Source organism: Bubalus bubalis, chromosome 7, assembly GCF_019923935.1.
Source record: "Bubalus bubalis isolate 160015118507 breed Murrah chromosome 7, NDDB_SH_1, whole genome shotgun sequence".
NCBI lineage: Eukaryota > Metazoa > Chordata > Mammalia > Artiodactyla > Bovidae > Bubalus > Bubalus bubalis.
The window spans coordinates 60,552,036-60,572,849 of record NC_059163.1 but is presented as its reverse complement, the minus strand read 5'-3'; the positions used below and the strand labels follow the sequence as shown (position 1 = coordinate 60,572,849).

Here is a 20,814-nt window from a genome sequence, read left to right as displayed (position 1 = left end):
GTTCCCTTGTTCACACCCGGATGTCTGTGCATGTTATGGCCGCTTCAGAGTGCTCCTGACCCCAGTCTCAGCCTGACATAAACTCCTTCCAGCCACACTCCAGTGGCCAGCAGCCCTGGAGCAGGATGTGTTTCAGTTCCCTGTCCAAAGCATTGGCTCTGACCCACGGAGCCTCAGGAAGTGGGAAGCAGCGGGCAGGGAGGCCCAGCCATGAATGTTGGGCCTTTTTCTTAGAAAACAAAGGATCCACTTTAGGCTAGCAAGAAATATCCGGAAAAAAACCTCTGACCTTGATTATAATCAAGTAAAGGATGGGATTGAGAGAAAACTATCTTTCATGCTATGAATAATTGTCATTGTGTTAGACTTTTTAGCATATCATTTCTCTTTCAGAACCATCTCAATTACCTAATTTGCAAGAGAAGCAATTAACCCTCAAAGCAAATTTTTAGAAGAGATTCTAGAAGGATTTCATTAGTTTTATTTTTTAATAAACACCATTATTTCCTGGGCTCTGTGTTTTCTTAAGAAATGCCTGATCATCATAAAAAGTGGAGAAAATTCATAATTATCCAATACAACTTGAAAATTTCCAGAGAAAATAGTCCAGGTATATTTTTAAAGATGCAAACACCACCATCACAGACACCTTAATGGATCCTAGTGACTCTTGCTGCTGCTACTGCTGTTAAGTCGCCTCAGTCGTGTCTGACTCTGTGCGACCCCATAGATGGCAGCCCACCAGGCTCCATCATCCCTGGGATTCTCCAGGCAAGAACACTGGAGTGGGTTGCCATTTCCTTCTCCAATGCATGAAAGTGAAAAGTGAAATTGAAGCCGCTCAGTCATGTCCGACCTTCAGCAACCCCATGGACTGCAGCCTTCCAGGCTCCTCCATCCATAGGATTTTCCAGGCAAGAGTACTGGAGTGGGGTGCCATTGCCTTCTCCAGAGTGACTCTTAGTGAGGCCCATTCTTTTAGTCTTTTTTTTCCAAAATGTTTAGGAAACTGAATTCTGTACAGCAGCTAGCACTCTGCTGGCTTGAATTTGGGGTTACTGGCTTCCTAACTTCCCTTCTGCCTATGCTTTACAGCTCCTGATGTCACATGGCCTTCATCCGTTCCTACTCCTTCTGTGGTTTTCCTGTTAGCCAGCACCTCTCTGTCCTGTCAGACTTTTGTTCTTAAGGCTCAAAACCATGAGTCAGCCACTTGAGTTAGCTTGATTCCCTTAGTCCTCAGGCTGGGAGTCCAAGGTTAACCTTTGAAAGAGAATCTTTTACTTTGGTGAAGACTTGCAAAAACGAATGATCCTCCAATTGCAAAAAAAAAAAAATGTTCCTCCAAACGTGTATTATTCTTTTCAGACATCTTCTGAGAAAGAAGAAAGATGAAATGGGGGAAAAGAAACCTTTGAGGTGAATATGGAAGGCTCTGCAGCTCTCATCTGCCTATTATTTGCCATCCCTTAACATAATCACACTAAGCGCTGAAGTAAATGCATGATCTCACCTCACTGTTAACCTGTTTAGCATCAGTTTTCATCCTGAGATCTTTCATTGTCAGTATTGTGTATTCATCTGTATTGTTTCACTTGATTAAACAAGAAGTCTCAACAGGAGTGGGAAGGGGAGACCAAGGCTTTTCAAACAGTAAAATTAGTTCACACCATAATGCCCCAGAACAAAAGCTGGACATAAGTAAATTATTCAAACAAGCTGAAAAAAAATCAACCCGTTGCTTTGTAATAATGTCTAGCACAGCAAGTGAAAGGGGTATCCGGAAATAGGCTTTCAAGTATTTATTGATAATACCCATAACTTCAGGGCTGACTCTCTCCACTTAATTTTAAAAGGGGCTACATATAATAAGCCATAGTGTCCTGCAGACATCACAAACTCTTTCTTTCAGTTGTCTGCATGCTACTCTAACCCTAGAGAAACAGCAGGATCATAAATGAGTGTTTGCAGTGGGAACTTCACCTGCTCTGACAGGCTGCTTCAGTTGGCACACGGCACACATTGGCCTGTTACCCTACTAGACGCATTTGCCTCAATTCTTGGCCCCATCCTCCTCCTGACCCTCGGGTGACAGAGGTACAGGCCCAGACATGTGAAGGGCCACAAGCATTGCAAATCAGGACAGTATGATAATCAGGGCAGTGACACATATGAACTCAGACAGGACTGAGTCTTTTTAAATTTGTATAACCAGTGTACTGAGAGAGCTGAACTCAACGGAGGACACAAGGAAAAACGTTTTCTTGCATCACTGCCTTCAAACATGCTTTGCTAGATTCCTTCCCCACCCCAGAAGCTCTCTCATCCAGACACTTTCAAGACTCACTTTCAAGTATTAAAAAGTCCAGGTGAATCTAAACCAAAGGGTTGACTTCACACCCAGCCTGAAGTGTCAGCCTCCCCTTGGTTCACGCTCTCAGGCCTGGAATAGAGAGTAGAGTGGCCTGGACAGTTCTGCACCATCTTTCCTTATTATTCCTTCACATCCCACACCCAGCCACGTGGTCCTCAAAATGCTGCTTCTGCCTGCAAGCCAAAAAAGAGGAAGGAGGGTGGTTGGAAGAAAAAGAGCAAAAACTGACCGAAACTTATCCAGCTTTGTCTGCCATCTTGCATTTCCACATCTGGTGTCCAAATGCTGGCTCTGTCATGGAGCTCACAGTGAGGAGAAATTCAGTGGGACCTCTGTGTACCCTCACATGAGTGATGTTATCTGATTCCTGTGCCTGCAGCCCCCCTCATTTTCTCTTACCGGCAGGGTCTCCATATAGCCAGCATGGGTCAAGTCTCATCCGAATGACTGGAGCCTGGCCATCTATCCTGATTCCAGTTAGTTCCTGAGAAACTCACTCATCCATACCCCTTACCTTGTCCAGGCGAGTCTCTGAAGGCACAGGCCAATCTGTGCCTCCTCTGCCTTTGTGGGGCTCTCTTCAGGATGTTCTTCCCACAGTTCTCTAGGATGGAAGTAGAAACTACTCTCCATATTTGAGAATCTTCCAAAGCTTCTGGGGCCACATCTTGGGTTCTCTCAAGAAGTCTCTAAGTGTGATCCACCTCTGGTATTCACTGGAGCGGAATCTATGGGTTTCTGTAGCTCAGCAGGTCTTAGAGAGTAAAACGTGTTCTCTCAGTCCCCACAGATAGGACTTCCTACTTCCCTCCCTTCATGGGGGCAGGGGTAGAGGTGGGGGAGGCAGTGCCCACCCCAAGGAGAGGCAAAAGCAAAGCAGACTCCCCTCCAGTTTCCTTCAGTGAATCTCTTCCTAGTTTCCCGTTCTGATACATAGACTAGAGGTGAGTGATGGAGACAAGGGTCACAGGATAAGGTGATCACTTTTCAGTCAGCCCAACAGGTATGTCTAACAACTCTTTACAGTGTTGCAATAGCCTATGGCCCTGGTTCCAGTGAAAATTCTGAGATTTCAGGAAGAGTCCCAGTGATGGGTAATTTTATGTGTCAAACTGACTAGACTACCCAGATATTTGGCCAAGTACCAATCAAGATGTCACAGTGAGGGTATTTTTAGATGAGATTAACATTTAAATCAGCGGAGTAAAGCAGATTATTCTCCATAATGTGAGTGGGCTTCAACCAATTGAAGGCTTTTAAAGAAAATCATTGGTCCTCCAAGAAAGGAGGAGGAATACTGCCTGCAGACACCTTCAGACTCAAGCTGTAACATCAGCCCTTCCCTGGGTCTCCAGCCTACCAGCATACCCTGCCAATTTCAAACTTTCCAGCCCTCTACAACCGTGTAAGCCAACTTCTAAAAGTATATATAGAGATACACACACACACACACACACACACACACACACACACTGTTGGTTCTGGAAGCTTCTCTGGAGAACTAAGTAATACAGCCCCCCTTTAACATTTTACAGTTAGTCTCAGTTCTACTAAGACTCATAACTTGTTTCGCTCACTCTGGACACTATAATCTCATTGTCAGGAGTCAGTGGATTCTATCCATTGTCGTTCAGTCACTAAGTTATGTCTGACTCTTTGTGACCCCACGGACTTCAGCACACCAGGCTTCCCTGGTAGCCATATGGTAAAGAATCTGCCTGCAATGCAAGAAAGACCCAGGTTTGATCCCTGCATCAGGAAGATCCCCTGGAGAAGGGAATGGTTACCCACTCCAGTATTCTTGCCTGGGGCATTCCATGGACAGAGGAGCGTGACGGGCTACAGTCCATGGGATTGCAAAGAGTCAGACATGACTGAGCAATACTTTCTATCTATTGTAAACATCTATTTGTCAGTACCTGGAACAGTTCTTCAACTCAGAACTTTACAAAAAAATCATCACCAAGAAATACAACACATATGATGAGATGAGAACAGTTTATAATTGTCTGGCATACAACTTTACACAGGCACATATAATTATCCATCTGACTGTGACTTTCGCTTCCAAATTGTTTTCCCCAAAATATTAACTAAACCTATCATTATCAATTCCAGACTTTGTGTCACCCACACTCTTACTGTCTTGGGCTTCCCTTGTGGCTCAGCTGGTAAAGAATCTGCCTGCAATGCAGAAAACCTGGGTTCGATCCCTGGGTTGGGAAGATCCGCTGGAGGAGGGAAAGGCTACCCACTCCAGTATTCTGGCCTGGAGAATTCCATGGACTGTATAGTCCGTGGGGTCGCAGAGTTGGACAGGACTGAGCGACTTTCACTTTCACACTCTTAGTGTCTAGTCTTGTGTGACCATATTGTTCTTGCCATAAAGTAGCCCATGCTGCAGTGAGGGTAATTTCAGATGCCTTATTTCTAATTCATCAACATCCTCAGGTTCAAGTCACACTTGCTTAAAGTTCAGTGTAAGCACTTTCATTAGATGTAGTTCAAGGAAATTGTATTTCTCTGGCTCCTGCCAAATGCTTGCCCCTAGCAACCTGTTTCCCTGGGAACGGTCTCTCCCCCTCTCTGCAGTGCTGCATTTTTCTGCTGCTCTCTGTCTGCTGCCCCGGGGTTCTGCACTGGCCACACCATGGTCGTAGAAGCTTCTCATCATGAGCACTCATTCTTGCAAATTAAGTCCAAATTAAAATCAGAGCTCCCATCACCCAGAAACGTGATCCTGTGGTTGAAATGGTACTGCTTAACTCCACAACTGAGTGGGTCACAAAATCCCATCACCAGTGTTTCTAACCGACAGAGCTAACATTTACTAAATATTTCCTGTGGTCCAGGCACCATTCAAAGCACTTTATTCAAAGCACTAATTAGTCCTCCCAAGAATCTTTGAAGCTTGCATTGTAATTAGGCCATCTTACTGAGGTCCACAGAGGTTAAAGAAAGAATCCACACAGCCAGTGGGGCAGGAATGGGCTTCAAAGCCCATGTTCTTTGCTATAATGTTATGGTCCCCAGAAAGAATGTCCTGCCTGAGGGTCAGCCTTATCTTTATAGACAGAGAGACATTTATATATTTAGGGCTTCCCTGATGGCTAAGTGGTAAAGAATCAGCCTGCCAATGCAGGAGACATGGGTTCAATCCCTGGGTCAGGAAGATCCCCAGGAGAAGGAAATGACAACCCACTCGAGTATTTTTGCCTTGGAAATCCCATGGACAGAAGATCCTGGTGGCTACAGTCCACAGTGGTCACAAGAGAGTCAGTCAGACATGACTTAGCAACTAAGCAACAACAAAATAGGTTTCTGTATACAATTTGTAAAATTGATTATATGTGACCGTGTCTACACCAGAAAAGCTTTTGATAGGAAGAACATTTACATGAGACCAAAAAAAAGTCTTAAGAAATAAGGGGCTTCGTTCTGCGTGTGCATGCTCAGTTATGTCTGACTCTTTGCAACCCCGTGGACTATAGCCCACCAGGCTCCTCTATCCATGATCTTTTCCAGGCAAGAATACCGGAGTGGGTTGCCATTTCCTCCTCCAGGGATCTCCCCAACCCAGGAATCAAACCCTCATCTCTTTTGTCTCCTGCATTGGCAGATGGATTCTTTGCCACTGGTGTCAACTGGAGAAGCCCTCAGGGGGCTAGGGAGAGACAAGTATCAGAAAAGCATTTCAAAGGAAGCTGCCAGACTTGAACAGAAAACTTAGCTCTTGGATTCCTGGCTGTCATGTCCAAAACAGGAACAGAGTAAATTTAATATCTTTCATCATGTGATAAAAAGAAATCAAGACAGTTTATGGGGCTTCTCTGGTGGTTCGGTGGTAAAGAATCCACCTGCCAATGCAGGAGACACAGGTTTAGTCCCTGGTCTGGTAAGATTCCACATGCCTCAGAGCAACTAAACCCATACCCCTCCATGACTGAGCTTGTGCTCCAGAGCCCAGAAGCCGCAACTCCTGAGCACACGTGTGGCAACTCCTTAAGCTCTCTAACCCTGTAGCCCGTGCTCTGAAACTGGAGAAGCCACATCACTGAGAAGCCTGAGCACAACAGCTAGCGAGGAGCCCCCACTCTCTGCAACTAGAGAAAAGCCCACATAGCAAAGACGCAGGACAGACAAAAACAAATAATAATGTTAAAAATTAAAAAAAAAAAGGTAATGGAGAAAGCCAATTTTTTCACACTGAATTGTGAAAGGAACTTACCCTATGTCTTTGGTTTTGTTTTTTTAATGGCTGTTGGATCTTCCAACTACGTTTTCAAGACAAAGCAGATGTCCACATATAGAGGTCAATGAGAAATTTATGTCTTTGCAGTTTTCCCACCCAATCCCCTCAAGAAAAATTCAGATCAAGTTTTTCTTACAGGCAGGACCAATCATATTTTCATTAAACGAGTAGCTCAGGCCCTAGGACTCACTTGTTTAAGCCTCTCTGACTGTCACCTGGCTCCAGGAATATAGTAGAAAAAGACTGGAATTCAGCCAATATAAACTCCTTAAGCCAGATTCTTTTTTTTTTTTAATGCCAGAAGTCTTAGTTTAAAATTTTTCAAATCAGTTTCTATTTTTTTCTTATTTCAAATGTACTTCTTTTATGAGCTATACGTCTTAAAGTTAGTACTTTGGAACTAAAATGATGAAAGATTTCCCTTTTAGATCACTCATGTGAAGAATCCATCCTTTAACTTTGCTGGCTAAATATTTCCCTTATATCTAACCTTACGATAGGTCTCCTTGCCACTTAAGGCCACTTTCTCCTATTCTGCAGATTATTGATTTCAAATGAATTTCTGACAGTCCTTCCTGTGGGTAAGATAGTTTGCTTCTTCATCCTCTTTGTCCAGAATAAAATTGGTTCCTTTGTTCTTTCGCTAAAGTCCAGTCTCCACTCAGGATTGTAACTTCTTCTTCAATTACAGTCTCATACCAGCAGCAACTGTATCATCTGGGAGCTGCCTAGAAATGATCCTCTGGCCCTACCCTGTGGTGTGTGTTAAGTCACTTCGGTCATGTCTGATTCTTTGTAATCCTGTGGACTGTAACCAACTAGGCTCCTGTGTCCATGGGATTCTCCAGGCAGGAATACTGGAGTAGATTGCCATGCCCTCCTCCAGGGAATTTCCTGACCCAGCGATTAAACACGCATCTTTTATGTCTCTTGCACTGGCAGGCAGTTTTCCCACTAGTGCCGCCTGACCCTACCCTAGACCTACAGAATCAGAAGCACTGGGGTGGGGTTCCGCATATTGTGTTTGAACAAACCCCCAGGTGATTCTGACACATGCTTAAATTGAGCACCAATGCACCAGCCTTTCCTTTCTCAAGCTTTTTATTTTCCCTGATCAGTAAGCAGCAGGTAACCGGAGCTAAGCTATAGACCTCATTCCCATCTTAAAACTTGGGAGTTTCAACAGCCTTGGAAACCAGCCAAATCTAAACAGATAGACCTAGGTAAATTGCTTCTTTTAAATCCCTTCTCATCAATTTGGTTTTCCATCCACTCTAAGATTCCTGCTGTTAGTGTCCAAATGTTCTCATCTGTCCTATAGATCTTAAGTAATGAAGAAGCACTGAGTTTACAGGTCAGCCTCCCTTGACGATCACTGCGGGGAAATAAAGAGAAATTACCTTCCTGAATTGTGTTTTGGAGCATAAGGCTTGCTGTTCAGCATGTATTTTTCATTTGCCTCTGGCTGTTAACCAAACTTCAGTGAAAAGGAGTTGCCCGACCTTAGTCAGAAAATTGGAGTGATGGCATGTATATTCCTTCTCCTGAGACAGCATTCCTAGTCACCATCAACGCACTTAGAAGGGCCATTCTCAAAATAAAAATAGTCCTCAGTCTTGCCAAGTTTTAGAAAGCTGAGCAAAAATTCTCAGAGACTCCACTTTAACTTTTTGACTAATTGTGTTGTATACTGCTCTTGACAGGTGACTGACAAACAGGCATTTTATGAAAGTCATGATGGAGTGTTTGCTTTATTGTGACTCCTAGTGCATTATAAACAGAATGCAAAGAGCATTTTGTGCAATTTTAATGTCATTTTAAACTTTTAAATTTGTGCAAATTTTAATGTCAGTGAATTTGCATTTCTTGAAATGAGGCTTGGAAAAGCCAGATAACCTTTCCCTACCTTTTCCTGAAAACAATGTTTGTAATATATATATAGTTTTTTGCATATTATTGTATATAAATATTTATATATATAGTTATAGTTCCTGCAGCTATGCTTAGAAGTTAACTTAAAGAGGATTAAGTTTACAAGAGAGCTTCCCTGGTGGCTCAGTGGTTAAGAATTTGCTTGCCAACATAGGAGACACAGGTTCGATCCCTGGATCGGGAAGATTCTCTGGAGAAGGAAATGGCAACCCACTCCAGTATTCTTGCCTGGAAAATGCATGGACAGAGGAGCCTGGCAGGCTACAGTCCATGGGGTCACAAAATAGTCAGATATGACTTAGCAACTAAACAACAACAACAAAATTTGGCAAGAAGGAACATTAAGGATTCAGTAACCTGTGACATCATTCATTGATGTTATATAGTCATTCTGTCCAAGGCACTGATATTGTCAAGCAGAGCAAGTGAGAACAACATGCATTTTAAAATATATATATATAGATAAGTATCAATAAATCTTCCCTGGGTTGGGAAGATACCCTGGAGAAGGAAATGGCAACCCCTTCCAGTATCCTTGCCTGGAAAATCTCATGGACAGAGGAGCCTTGCAAAGAGTCAGACATGACTCAGCAACTTCACTGATGAAGGTGAAAGAGGAGAGTGAAAAAGCTGGCTTAAAACTCAATGTTCCAAAAAAAAAAAAATGAAGATCATGGCATCTGATCCCATCACTTCATAGCAAATAGATGGGGAAGACAATGGATCAGTAAATCACTCTTCAAATTAGGGACCATGTCTTCTTAAAGAGCCCCCATGATGTGAATTTTGTGTAGCCTCTCTTTTTCACTGCTATGCTATGCTAAGTCGCTTCAGTCATATCCGACTCTGTGCAACCCCATAGATGGCAGCCCACCAGGCCCCCCCGTCCCTGGGATTCTCCAGGCAAGAACACTGGGGTGGGTCACCATTTCTTCTCCAATGCATGAAAGTGAAAAGTGAAAGTGAAGTCGCTCAGTCGTATCCAACTCTTCGCGACCCCATGGACTGCAGCCTACCAGGCTCCTCCATCCATGGGGTTTTCCAGGCAAGAGTACTGGAGTGGGGTGCCACTTTTTCACTGAGCCAGTCACAAAACCTGTCTGATCTCTCTCTTCCTTGGCAAGAGACTACCTTTTCCTCTTTACTGAGGGACAGAGGACATGCACCAAAAACCCCTTGATCACCCCTGCCCATCTCCATCTCAGAATGTCTCCTCAGCTCCCTCTGACCCAGTCTGTAAAGTATCTCAGCAGGAAAGACTGCTCTCCACAGATACTTCTCAGCCTCAGCTGCCCCAGGTGTTATTACAAACTCAGAGTCTCTCCCCTTGGAACACCAAGCAGACCCTCATTTTCTCTCACCTGAACTCTTAACTAGTTCCTCCAACTGCAGCCTTTTTCTTCTCAACACTTTACACCTGTTTACAAGGTAAGAATTACCTTGTTATAAGACATACGTTACTATGTTGGTCCCCTACTCAAAAACTCAGTATTATCTAAAAAGAATTAAAATTAGAAAAATTATTGAGTTTGAATCTCAAGGTCCTCCACAACCCACCTCAAGACCCTCTGCCTTCCTTTTCAGAATAACTGTCTCCTTTATACTTCTATTTCCAGCTCGTAAAGCTGCCTGCTGTTCTCTGAGCATCACTGCCCACCTTCAGACCGCTTGCCATTTTCCCTTCTACATTGTCTTATCTCTCTGCTTGTTGAAATGCTTGTCTTCAGTGTGCTTCATTTCCAGTCAATGGCATCCACTTCTGTGTACCCATTTTACACGTTTATCACAACACTGCCTTCCATTATGGCCAGTTGTTTGTGCCTGAGAACAGGAACAATGGCCTTTTCATTTTTTTATCTTTTGCAATGACAAATATGTTAATTTACCAAAATTAGATGTTTAGGCACTGAATTAGATTGTGCGCTGTTAACCAAGTGGATAATCACAAAGGTATTACAGGGAAGCAAAGAATGTTAACTCATTTTTATCATTTTCTTCTATAATGTTGCTTAAAAAATGTCTAGAATATGTTCTGTTGACACGCAGTTAAATTTTCATTTGAAGAAAACATAATGGAAGCCCTTGTTTAAAGTAGAAAGATAAGGCTGGGATTAGAAATTCAAAGTCCTAGCCTGGCTGTCTCCACTAGCTGCATGGGTTCATGCATGCTCAGTCACTACTGTCATGTCCAACTCTTTGTGACCCTATGGACTATAGCGTGCCAGGCCCCTCTGTCCATGGGATTCTCCAGGCAAGAATACTGGAGTGGGTTGCCATGCCCTCCTCCGGGGTAATCTTCCCATCCCAGGGATCAAACCCATGTCTCTTGTGTCTCCTGAATTGGCAGGCAGGTTCTTCACCACTAGCGCCTCCTAGGGCTTTCTCCACAAACCTAGCTGCATGAATTCAGGCATGTCGTTTAATCTTTGGTGAAGACAGTTTCCTCATATGTAGAGTGAAAAGTTGGTATTATATTCTCCCCAAGGTGTGTATTATGTCTAGATTTTATCTTTTTAGCCATCACCATGATCTTTTATTACCTTTTGCTATATAAAAATCTACAAGTTATTCAGTCTGATGAACCATTTTTCCTACCATCAGTTAATTATATGTTAAATGTTATAAGGTTTTCTTGATGGCTGAAAGGTCTCAATCCAATCTCAGACAAGTAATTAACCCCTGAGAGAGAAGATGAGGTTTCTTTCCAGTCTTTCCATGGAATAACCAAGAATGAAGCTCATTGGAAGAAAAAGTATTGGGAAGAGTGCTAAACCCACAGCACACCACTCACATGAGCTGCCGTCTATTCATCCAACAATATCTACTGAACCTGTTATGAGCCAAACACTGTCTAGGCATGAAAATATGATGATAAACAAGACAAAGACCTTGCTTTCTTGCAGCTTATAGTAGAGGGGAAAGACAATGAACAAGAAAACAATGAATTTCTTTTTAAATTGGGGTATAGTTGTTTACGATGTTGTGTTAGTTTCTGCTGTACAATGAAGTGAATCAGTTATACGTATACAGATATCCCCTCCCTCTTGGACCTCCCTCCTACCCCAGCCCCCTACCCATCTAGGTCACCACAGCACTGAGCTGAGCTCCTTGAGCTACACAGCAGGTTCCCACTAGCTATCTTCTTTACACATAAGAGGAAAATATTTGCAAACAAAGCAGTTGGTATGGAATTAAGCTACAAAATATACAGTCCATGCAGCTCAATATAAGAAAAAAACAACCCAACTAAAAAATAGGCAGAAGACTAAATAAAGACATTTCTCCAAAGAGGACATACAGATAGCCAAGAAGCACATGAAAGATGGTCAACATCACTAATTATTAGAGAAATGCAGATCAAAACTACAATGAGGTGTCACCTCACACCAGTCAAAATGGCCATCATCAAAAAGTCTACAAGCAGTAAATGCTGGAGCAGGGGTGGACAAAAGGGAACCCTCTCGTCCTGTTGGTGGGAATAAATTAATTTTTAAAAGGTAATTTTAGTTGGTGATAAGATACAATTAGAAACAATATGACAATAGGTACTTCAGTGGCTAATTTAGCTTGAAAGTCTAGTTGAGGAGGTGACATCTGAGCTGATGGTTGAATTTAGAATGGATCAGTCATAACTGAAAAATCTAGAAACACTAGGAAAGCTACCCAACTGTAAGTCAGGATTTTAGTGGGCCTATTCCAAGAGGAAACAAGAAGTTACCCATTTTCTCCTATAGAGATGACGTCAAAGTTGAGACCCAGTTCAAAGTTCAAAATCTCTCTAAGGCAAGCTAAAGTGCATTGATCATCTTTCACATCCTATAGCAGCTACTCACACTTGTTTTTCCAATACACACATAAGATGGGGTTCATATTTGTAGAACACTACTATGGGCAGACCCAGGATTTTTATGGCATGTGGCACAATAAAGATAGATTTGGGTCATGAGCAACTTGTGGAACTCTGCCCCTTGTAGTCCCATTCAGAAACATATATCAAAAGCAAAGTAAGTAAGAATGTCACTGTTAGAACTAGTGGTTGCCAGAGGGGAGGAAGTCGGGGGAATGGACAAAATAGGCAAAGGGCATTAAGAGGAATATAGTCAAATAATACTGTAACAACTTTGAACGGTATGTAAGGTACAAAAATATTGAATCACTATATTGTACCCCTGAAACTAATGTTTGCTGCTAAGTTGCTCCAGTCGTGTCCGACTCTGTGCGACCCCATAGACGGAAGCCCACCAGGCTCCCCCGTCCCTGGGATTCTCCAGGCAAGAACACTGGAGTGGGTTGCCATTTCCTTCTCCAATGCATGAAAGGGAAAAGTGAAAGTGAAGTCGCTCAGTCATGTCCAACTCTTAGCGACCCCATGGACTGCAGCCTACCAGGCTCCTCCATCCATGGGATTTTCCAGGCAAGAGTACTGGAGTGGGGTGCCATTGCCTTCTCTGGAAACTAATGTTTAAGTCAACTGATTTCAATTAAAAAGAGAATGTTACTGTTAATAGCCCTAATAATTTTTCATTCATCAACTTTAGTAATTCCTTTCAGTAACATGTGACATCTAGTGGCAGACTGAGTCATAGTAATCAGTCTGCAGAATTAGGTCCCTGTTCCCCAGTCAGTCTGCATTTAAGTCAGCCATCCTTCAATACCATTGTGTACCAGTGCCAGCAGACTATTAAGGTGAGCTCTGTCCCAGTCATTCTCTGGAACATAATGGATAGCACAATGAATTTGAAGTTCTGTAGACCCAAGCTTGGATCTTTGTTCTCCCATAAGCTTGCATTCTCAACCTTGGGAACAATAGTACCTAAATCATAACTTCATTGTAAGTGCTATGTTATTTAGTCACTAAGTTGTGTCCAACTCTTTGTGACCCTATGGATGGTAGCCTGCCAGGTTCCTCTGTCCATGGGATTTCCCAGGCAAGAATACTGGAGTGGGTTGCATTTCCTCCTCCATGTAAGTGCTATGATTATAGATAAAAAATAAAACCTTTGTTGTTATTGAGAGTTGCCTCTTAAAAGCACCCTTTTCATTTATAATTGCAAGCACTATAGAAGGAAGCTACTAACTCCATCTGAAGGGTCCTTTCCCAACCTCACCCCAATTTGTCCATTTAAATTCTATTTAACCATCAAGTGCCAGTTCAAGCTTAGCTTCCTTCCTGATCCAGTAAAACTTCTGATTAGTTTTCTCTTCTCTGGAGGTCTGTGAGCTCCAACTAACATTACCAGGCTCTTTGTCCCTTTGTGTCCAGCTTTCTTTCCCATCCCATCTAGCCTATAACCTCAGGAAGAGAAGAATCTTGCCCTTCATTTATTGTGCCTTCCTCTTTACTTAGCTGATGAATAAATAAATGAATTCTTATTCTCAATGTGAAGCACCCCCTTGAGCCTATATTTCAAATCGAAGGCACCCACCTCTTTGAACCTGTTTCATATTTTTTTTTAACACCACCACGTTGCATTAAAATTGGTTGTGTGTGCCTGAGATCAGGGGCACTAGTATTCAGGCAACCAAATGATAAGAATGAAACAATTACTCATATAACTCAATAACAAACAAGCAAAACAACCTAAACAAAAAATGAGTAAAAGACCTAAACAGACATTTCTTCAAAGAAGACAAACAGATGGCCAACAGGCACATGAAAAGATGTTCAACATTGCTGATTAAACAAATGCAAGTCAAAACTACAATGAGGTACCACCTTACACCAGTCAGAATGGTCATCATTAAAAAATCTACAAATAACAAATGTTGGAGAGAGTGTGGAGAAAAGGGAAAAACCTCCTACACTGTTGGTGGGAAGGTAAATTGGTGCAGTCACTATGGAGAACAGTATGCTGCTGCTGCTGCTAAGTCGCTTCAGTCGTGTCTGACTCTGTGTGACCCCATAGACAGCAGCCCACCAGGCTCCCCCGTCCCTGGGATTCTCCAGGCAAGAACACTGGAGTGGGTTGCCATTTCCTTCTCCAGTGCATGAAAGTGAAAAGTGAAAGTGAAGTCGCTCAGTCGTGTCTGACTCTTTGCGACCCCATAGACTGCAGCCCACCAGGCTCCTCCGTCCATGGGATTTTCCAGGCAGGAGTCTGGAGTGGGGTGCCATTGCCTTCATTGGAGAACAGTATGGAGGTTCCTCAAAAAGCTAAAACTAGAGTCACCATATGATCCAGCAATCCCACTCCTGGGTATATATCTGGACAAAACTATAATTTGAAAAGATGCACACACCTCTATGCTCATAGCAGCACTATCTACAATAGCCAAGACATGGAAACAACCTAAACCTAAACAAGCCGAAATATACCATTTGTACATATATGTGTATCACACACACAGACACACACACAATGGAATACTACTCAACCATAAAAAAAAACAATGAAATGATCCCATTTGCAGCAACATGGATGGACCTAGAGATTATCATACTGAGTGAAGTAAATCAGAAAAATACCACATGACATCTTTTATACATGGAATCTGAAACAGGATACAAATGAACTCTACAAAACAGACTCACAGACATGGAGAACAGACTTATGGTTGCCAAGGGGGAGGGAAAAGCAGGGAAGGGATAGTTTGGGAGTTTGGAATTAGCAGATGCAAACTATTATATATAGAATGGATAAACAGCAAGGTCCTATTGTATAACACAGGTAACTATATTCAATATCTTGTAATCAACCATAATAGAAAAGAATATGAAAAAAAAGAAAAAGAATGACACGATCTTGTGGAGAGTGAGTTAGAACCATGTAGGAGAAGACCATTTTGTGAAAATGTGGGCTGCAGTCTAACAGTGCATCAGGGAATCATTCTAATCCAGTAGGTTACCACCAGCAATTCTTAGTGGAATAGAACTGAAAAGAGCAAAATGAAAAGCATCAAGATAGATGGCAGACAGTGGAGCTAACAGTTACTGGTGAAACACCTTATGGACCTACCCACAGAATGTCTGATTCCATAGGTCTAAGATAGAGACTGAGATTTGCCACTTCTAAGAAATGTAAATATGTGTGCGTAAGAGAAAGAGAGAGAACAGGATCACAGCATAAAACGTGTTTTTCTGTAGATCACTGTCAACGTTTGAGAAACATTGCTCTATCTCATAGAAGAGTCAGGTCTAAGAGACATATTTTCATAATTTACCCCAAAGTACTCTAACATACATTATTTCAGAATATGTTAAAAATCTTCATCAGGTAGATAAGGATACATGATATTACTGTCATCATAGAGTAAGGAGACCAAGACATTTAAACATAGATAAGGGACAGATCTTGGTTGAGGAGCCTTTTTGGCTTAACACAGGCATAAAGATAGACAGTAACTGATAATCAGAATCCAGATTCAAATCCAGTTAGATTGTAAATTCTTCACTACTTAAATGAATGTTTTCTAAGCCAATGGAAAACAAGGGTCTGTGCTTATCATAAGGGCTTTAAAAAAATTCTGTAAAGTTGTTTTTAATTTGTAAACAAAAAGTGTTGTTAATTCATACTGCTTTTAAACTACACATATTCAATGAAAACAGCAAGGACCTAAGAGAAGCAGAAGAGATCAAGAAGAGGTAGCAAGAATACAAAGAAGAACTGTATAAAAAAGATCTTAATTACCCGAATAGCCACAATGGTGTGATCACTCACCTAGAGCCAGACATCTTGGAGTGTGAAGTCAAGTGGGCCTTAGGAACCATTACTAAGAACAAAGCTAGTGGAGGTGATGGAATTCCAGCTGAGCTATTTCCAATCCTAAAAGATAATGCTGTGAAAGTGCTGCACTCAATATGTCAGCAAATTTGGAAAACTCACTGGTGGCCACAGGACTGGAAAAGGTCAGTTTTCATTCCAGTCCCAAAGAAAGGCAATGCCAAAGAATGTTCAAATTACCAGACAACTGCACTCATTACTAGCAAAGTAATGCTCAGAATCCTTCAAGCTAGGCTTCAACTGTAAGTGAACCAAAAACTTCCAGATGTTCAAGCTGGATTTAGAAAAGGCAGAGGAACCAGAGATCAAATTGCCAACATTTGTTGGATCATAGAAAAAGCATGGAAATTCCAAAAACATCCACCTCTGCTTCATTGACTATGCTAAAGATTTTGACTGTGTGGATCACAACAAACTGTAGAAAATTCTTAAACAGATGGGAATACCAGACCACCTTACCTGCCTCCTGAGAAACTCCTGTATGCAACTCAAGAAGCAACAATTAAAACCAGACATGGAACAAGGGACTGGTTCAAAATTGGGAAAGGAGTACATCAAGGCTGTATATTGTCACCCTGATTAACTTCTATGCAGAGCACATCATGCAAAATGCTAGGCTGGATGAATCACAAGCCAAAATCAAGATGGCTGGGAGAAATATTAACAACCTCGGATATGCAGATGATACCACTCTAATAGCAGAAAGTGAAGAGGAACTAAAGAGGCTCTTGATAAAGGTGAAACAGGAGAGTAAAAATGCTGGCTTAAAACTCAACATTCAAAAAACGTAGATCATGGCATCTGGTCCCATCACTCCATGACAAATAGAAGGGGAAAAGGTGAAACAGTAACAGATTTTATTTTGGGGGGGCCCCAAAATAATTACAGATATTAACTGCAGCCATGAAATTAAAAGACGCTTGCTCCTCGGAAGAAAAGCTATGACAAACCTAGACAGAGTATTAAAAAGCAGAGACATCACTTTGCCGACAAAGGTCCGTCTAGTCAAGGCTATGGTTTTTCCAGTAGTCATGTATGGATGTGAGAGCTGGACCATAAAGAAGGCTGAGTACCAAAGAATTGATGCTTTTGAACTGTGGTGCTGAAGTCTCTAGGACTGCAAGGAGATCAAACTAGTCAATCCTAAAAGAAATCAAGACTGAATATCCATTGGAAGGACTGATGCTAAAGCTCCAATACTCTGGCCACCTGATGTGAAGAGCTGACTCATTGGAAAAGACCCTGATACTGGCAAAGATTGAGGGTGGGAGGAGAAGGGGCCGACAGAGGACGAGATGGTAGAGTGGCATCACTGACTCAAATGGACATGAACTTGAGCAAACTCAGGGAGACACTGAAGACAGGGGAGCCTGGTGTGCTGCAGTTCATGGGGTTTCAAAGAGTTGGACATGACTTAGCAACTGAACAGTCCCATGAGAGCTGCCAAAGCAATAAGAATGATAAAATGATGAAAATGATTAATGAGTACAGAATGGATGATACTAGAAATCTTTATCTCATGATCCCAAAGGAAATAATAAGACTGGGCAATAATCATCAGTGGTTGGTGAAACCCTTCAGGACAGCAGGTACCAGGTGAACACCACCCAAGCATTGGAAATCTCAGCATCACTATCATTGGGTCAGACAGCACTTTTGTGCCTCATGGTTGATGCAACATGAGAGCATAGCACCATCTGTGAAGTAGTCTTGCCTTAAAAAAAAAAAAAATTAATAAATTGAACCTGAATGTAATCAAGGCTTTAAATATAATTGTGAATCTATAGGAAATATGGAGACTTATTGGAGAAGATAAATGTCAACAGGCGGCACAATGAGCCAAATTTATCTTGTGGGCTAGTCAACAACAGTGGTACCAGGTTGGATCCTGGAGAGCTTGTTAAAACACAACTTGCTGGCCTGCATTCCCAAAGTCTATTTCAGTAGGACTGAATGGGACTTGAAAAGAAATTTGCATTTCTCACATGTTTCCAGGAGATGCTGAAGCTGCTGGTCCACACTTTGAAAACTACTTGCTTACAGGACAAATAACTCACTATTAACCAGTCAGTGACATGAGAGATAGTGGTGATGTTATAGAATAAAATTCACTTAAACCCAGTGCATTATATGGACTTTCTCTGGATCTTGATTTTTAAAAAAGCTGCAACTACAAAAAAAATTGTGGAACAACTGATGAAATCTAAAGATGGACTGAAGATAAGATTAAGTTAGTAAGTTACACTTAATTCTTTTAAGAATAATAGCATGATGATTAAAAACATTTTTAAAGTTAAAGATATATGCTGAAATTTCTTTATCTTTTGTTTTTTGATAAAATGGTAGGATTCCTAAGGGTGGATGAAACAAGATTATCAAAATATTGTTGAAACTTAATAGATATCTGGGGACTTATTATTAGACACTCTATGCATTGTTTGAAAATTTTCATGAGTTTTTAAAGGCCATTGTTTACACTGAACTTCTCCACTTCTAAAGAATTACATTTTCCTCATCTAGAGGTCAGCCTTCCAGTGCCCTCAACACTGCAAAAATAAAAATCTAACAATCAGAAATAAAGATAAATTACCTTTTATGCTCAAGAACTCACTGTAATGAAACTATACTAAAGCCATGAAAAATCTTCAGATGTCATTCAGACTTAACATACAGTTCTACAAGAGTTGGTTGGTCTAGTTTCTGATTCCACATTAGATCTACTAAAAGAAGACTGCCAAAAATAAGTATACAGTGACATCAGGAAAAGTCATAGCTCATAGTCTGACATTTATAGAACAAAAGGAAGAGTATAAGAAACAGACCCACAGACTTAAGGAATGATCTTATGATTGCCAGGGGGGAAAGAGTGATAGGAAGAGATAGGGAATTTGGGATCAACATGTACACACTGCTATATTTAAAATGGATAACCAACAAGGTCCGACTGTGTAACACAGGAAATTCTGTTCAATGTTATGTGGCAGCCTGGGTGGGGGTGGAGCTGGAGGGAGAATGGATACAAGTATATGTAGGGCTAAGTCCCTTTGCTGTGCACCTCAAACTATCCCAAGATTGTTAGTTGGCTATACATTAATATAAATTTTTTTAAAAAGCAAGAGAAGTATATAATGAGTTGAATCAACACATTATACAGTGATAGAATGTTAACTAATTCATCAATAATAAAAATATGAGCATGTATTTATCAGTTACCATTCTAATTCTCTTACTTATATTAATGCTTTTATTCAAATGACAACCCATAGAAATTGGCAATGTTGTAATATGCAGTTGACATATAAAGAAACTGAGCACAGAGAGGTTAGATAACTTGCCTAAAGTCACATAGCAGAGGACCTGTGCTCTTAACCACTTTCAGGTCCAGTTCATCAATAAAAGCTAAACACAAGACAATGGGTAAAGTTTAACACGTATCTAGGTGAAAAGAAATTATAAAAGACAACTTAGATATTTTCTTCTATTGAAATTTCTTTAAAGAGCTTTTAAGGTGTCTAAAGGGAAATAGATGGGGAAACAGTGTCAGACTTTATTTTGGGGGGCTCCAAAATCACTGCAGATGGTGACTGCAGCCATGAAATTAAAAGGCACTTACTCCTTGGAAGGAAAGTTATGACCAACCTAGACAGCATATTCAAAAGCAGAGACATTACTTTGCCAACAAAGGTCCGTCTAGTCAAGGCTATGGTTTTTCCAGTGGTCATGTATGGATGTGAGAGTTGGACTGTGAAGAAAGCTGTGTGCCAAAGAATTGATGCTTTTGAACTGTGGTGTTGGAGAAGACTCTTGAGAGTCCCTTGGACTGCAAGGAGATCCAACCAGTCCATTCTGAAGGAGATCAGCCCTGGGTGTTCTTTGCAAGGAATGATGCTAAAGCTGAAACTTTACTCCAGTACCTTGGCCACCTCATGTGACGAGTTGACTCATTGGAAAAGACTGTGATGCTGGGAGGGATTGGGGGCAGGAGGAAAAGGGGCCGACAGAGAATGAGATGGCTGGATGGCATCAGCAACTCATGGATGTGAGTTTGAGTGAACTCCGGGAGTTGGTGATGGACAGGGAGGCCCGGCGTGCTGTGATTCATGGGGTTGCAAAGAGTCAGACATGACTGAGCGACTGAACTGAATTGAACTGAAAGGGATTAACTATATATTTGGAGGTCTTTCTGAAGAAACTATGATATGATAGTAAGATCATGGACTCTGAAGTTAGAGATACCTGGGCTCAGATTTGAGCTCCATCTTTAACTAGCTGTGGGATCTTAGGCAACTTACTTGACCTCTCTGCTCCTTAGATTTCTCAGCTTTTAGAGTGGAAGCAGTAATATACAATACTATCAAAGGCTCAAATGAGCTGATCACATATAATTAATTCATAGTGCTGCTTGATAAATGACTTGTTGCTTTATAATAGACACAATTACTGAAATTACTAGAAAATGCATCATAGAATGATCCTAAATAAACTGCCCTTATCCAGAATTCAGCCAAGTTAGCAGAGATGAGAGGACTGGTAGA

At 41.5% G+C, this 20,814-nt stretch overlaps 1 protein-coding gene and 1 long non-coding RNA gene across 7 annotated transcripts in view; one reads left to right on the top strand and one right to left on the bottom strand.

Annotated features, from left to right (window-relative positions):
* NWD2 (NACHT and WD repeat domain containing 2) overlaps positions 1-20,814 on the top strand; it is a 251,527-nt gene that overhangs the window by 185,784 nt on the left and 44,929 nt on the right. The window lies entirely within an intron of this gene.
* LOC123334436 overlaps positions 1-20,814 on the bottom strand; it is a 34,446-nt gene that overhangs the window by 2,692 nt on the left and 10,940 nt on the right. For 3 of the 5 annotated variants that reach the window (XR_006641280.1, XR_006552290.2, XR_006552289.2), the window contains exons 2-3: positions 2,889-3,128; positions 2,348-2,547 (exon numbers count right to left, since the gene is read on the bottom strand). This is a non-coding gene — a long non-coding RNA (uncharacterized LOC123334436). Of the gene's footprint in view, positions 1-1,787; positions 2,548-2,888; positions 3,129-20,814 lie in introns of those variants that run through there. The other 2 variants (XR_006552287.2, XR_006552286.2) reach the window with 1 other exon arrangement.